Source organism: Acinonyx jubatus, chromosome B1, assembly GCF_027475565.1.
Source record: "Acinonyx jubatus isolate Ajub_Pintada_27869175 chromosome B1, VMU_Ajub_asm_v1.0, whole genome shotgun sequence".
NCBI lineage: Eukaryota > Metazoa > Chordata > Mammalia > Carnivora > Felidae > Acinonyx > Acinonyx jubatus.
Window position 1 is genome coordinate 81,209,036 of NC_069382.1, and position 3,337 is coordinate 81,212,372.

At 42.4% G+C, this 3,337-nt stretch overlaps 1 pseudogene; it reads left to right on the top strand.

The window, feature by feature from the left end:
• The first annotated feature begins 1,022 nt into the window (after positions 1 to 1,022).
• Positions 1,023 to 1,724, top strand: LOC106983693 (60S ribosomal protein L7a-like; annotated as a pseudogene).
• The last annotated feature ends 1,613 nt before the right edge of the window (positions 1,725 to 3,337 follow it).

The following is a 3,337-nucleotide window of genomic DNA, read 5'->3' on the forward strand; positions in this document are numbered from 1 at the left end:
CTTTCAGTCACCTGAAAGCACCATTTGGCAGGAAGGAGCAAGTGTCCCGCTCTTTGGAGCTCAGTGATTCAGTCTGTCATATTTCTAGACAGTAAATTTACTCAAACCTTACATTAATAACATCAGTATAATGCCACATTACAACAACCAACACACCAACTCCAACCCCTCCAAGCTATTTCCACCTACAGAACATTCCTGGTAACCCTCAAGAGTATGAATAAAAGTCAGGACCATCAACTCAAATTGAGGAGGTCCAGATAGCAGGAGAACTCACCTCATATACCTGTGAGGTACTGAGATGTCGAAGGGGCACAAAGGGCCTTTGCTGGTACCAAGCACCAAGTTCCAGAGAACCCCCAGGTGGTCTCAGGAGAGTTGTTCTATATCCTGCAGAGTATGCCAAGAAGTGTCGATGCAAAATGAGTTTTATACGAGCCCAGGTTAGGACAGATACCCGGGATACAGAATTTTCACAAAGAAGAGAGTGCTCTAATTTTTAATCTTGCACAACTACAGTGGAAAACTAAGAGGTAAATAAGTTAGGATTTATAAAGTTAGTAATTTCAATTCTTAACATGTGAGAACACATAAAAACACATCAAATGGAACACAAGAATATATTGTATCCATGACTAGGAACAGAATTTATGGCCAAAAAGCAGAAAAGAGGAAGTACCAGAACAGGAATCTTATTTTAGGGTTATAAAAGCATTGAAGAAGGAGAAAATCGTGGAAGCGGTACTAAAAATAAAGGGGTAGAGGGAAGAAGGTACGTAAGTACTTTCGGGTGTTTGGAAATGTGCTTACAGAGAACCTGAAGTTCAGAGGTCACAACACAAAGTTCAGAGGTCAAGGAACAGCATTTTGATGACTGTTAACCTATCACCAATGTTTTTTTAAAAAGAAGTAGAATCAGCTCTCCTCCTGCTGCCCAAGATGCAAAAGGAAAGAGGGCTGATGGGAGGAAGACACAGGAGGCCAAGAAGGTATTCCATCCCCTGACAGAAAAGGCCCAAGAATTTTGACATTGGATAGTACATCCAGCCCCAAAGGGGCCTCATGTGCTGCTTTGTCAAATGGCCCTACTACATCCGGCTGCCTCAACAGATGGCTCTTCTCTATAAGCTTCTGAAAGTGCCTACGGCCATTCAGTTCACTCAGGCCTTGGGCCACCAAGCAGCTATTCAACAGCTGAAACTGACCCACAAATACAGACCAGAGACAAAGCAAGAGAAGAACAGAGATTGTTGACCCAGACAGAGAAGAAAGCTGCTGTCTAAGGGGATGTCCTCACAAAGATGCCACCTCTCCTTCAAGCAAGGGTTAATAGTATCACCACCGTAGTGGAAAACAAGAAGCCTCAGCCGGTAGTGATTGCGCAGGATCTCATTGAGCTGGTCGTCTTCCTATCTGCCTTGTGTGGTAAGATGGGGGCTCCCTACTGCATCATCAAGGGGAAGGCCAGGCGGGGGCGTCTGGTCCACAGGAAGACCTGCACCACTGTCACCCTCACCCAGGTAAACTTGGAAGCCAGGAGAGCACTGGCTCAGCAGGTGGAAGCTAGCAGGACCAATGATGACAATAGGTACGTTGAGATCCACCGTCACTGGGGAGGCAACACCCAAGTTCAGAGTGGGTGGGTCACACTGCCAAGATGGAAAAGGCAAAGAACTGTCCACCAAACTGGGCTAAGGGCACACTGTTGGGTTTTTGGTACATAAAAGTAATAAAAACTGTCTTTCAGCCAGTGTCAAAAGGAAAAATAAATAAATAAAGGGTGGGTGGGGGTGCCTGAGTGGGTCAGCTGGTTAAGCGTCCGACTCTTAGTTTCGGCTCAAGGTCATGATCTCACAGTTCATGGGTTCAAGCCCGCCTCGGGCTCTGCACTGACAGTGTGCAGCCTGCTTGGGATTGGGATTCTCTTTCTCTCTCTAAATAAATAAATAAGCTTAATAAACAAACTTTCCCTCCCTCGCTTGCTGTCTCCCTCAAAATAAATAAATAAACTTAAAAAAAAAAGTAGAATCTGATGGGTCATAATTAAATCACACGAAAACTAATTGTGAGAAACATTTCTGAGCATGTTCAAATCTGAGATAAAAATCACTCTTAATTCCATTAAGTTATGGTAAGAAGGCAGGCAAGCAAGAAATGGGAAGTGGGGGAGGGAGAAAGAAAACAGACAGATACAGAGGGTTAGGGAGTGAGAGAAAGAGGAAGATGAAGAGGAGAAAGAAAGAGGAAGGAAGAAGGGTGGAAAGGAGGAAGGGAGGGAGAAAAGAGAGAGGGAAGGAGATTAGGACGCCCACCAGCAGCTGGCTTTTATCAGGTGCCTTACCACAGGGAATTCTTTAGTTTTCTCTTAATTCTCTGGACACTCTTCCAATCAGGTCTTTCTTCCCCTTTCTCCACCTGACAGTCTCTCTGAATTAGCACCACTAGACTCATTAAAGACTCTGAGTCTTTTATCCAAATCAAAGTTATAAACCAACCACACTGATGACTAAAACCTCATTAAGCAGGTTATACATTTTAAAATCATGCAAGCCACAGTTAGCAGAATGTTTTTGACTTGTTTTAAACTATTGTTCCTCCATCAATAGAATAGGCCCACCTCCTACTGCTAAATATGCATGGATTCAATAATAGTTAAAGAGCACTTTTAAATAAGACTAAGTGCAACCACAAAGAGCACCCAATCTTTCATGATGCATTAACAGTCAGGCCACTTTGGTTTTCACACTTTACCCAAATGCAGCCATCTTGTAGGAAAATTGTCAGTTATTTTTAATATTCATAAAACCAACTGACTTGTCTAAGAATAATACTTGTATAAAATTGCCTAAAATAGACATAAATTCCCTATTAGTATTCCCTGTCAGTTTTATACCATACAATTTATCGTCTACTTCGGGATGCTTACGAGACACAGAAAGCTTTTTAAAATTGCACCAGTTCATGGACAGCAACATGCAGAAGAATGAAACTAGACCACTTTCTTAACTCAAAATGGATGAAGGATCTGAATGTGAGACAGGAAACCATCAAAACCCTAGAGGAGAAAGCAGGAAAAAACCTCTCTGACCTCAGCCACAGAAATTTCTTACTTGACACATCTCCAAAGGCAAGGGAATTAAAAGCAAAAACGAACTATTGGGGCCTCATCAAGATAAAAAGCTTCTGCACAGCAAAGGAAACAACCAACAAAACTAAAAGGCAACTGAGGGAATGGGAAAAGATATTCACAAATGACATATCAGACAAAGGGCTAGTATCCAAAATCTATAAAGAACTCACCAAACTCCACACCCGGAAAAACAAATAATCCAGTAAG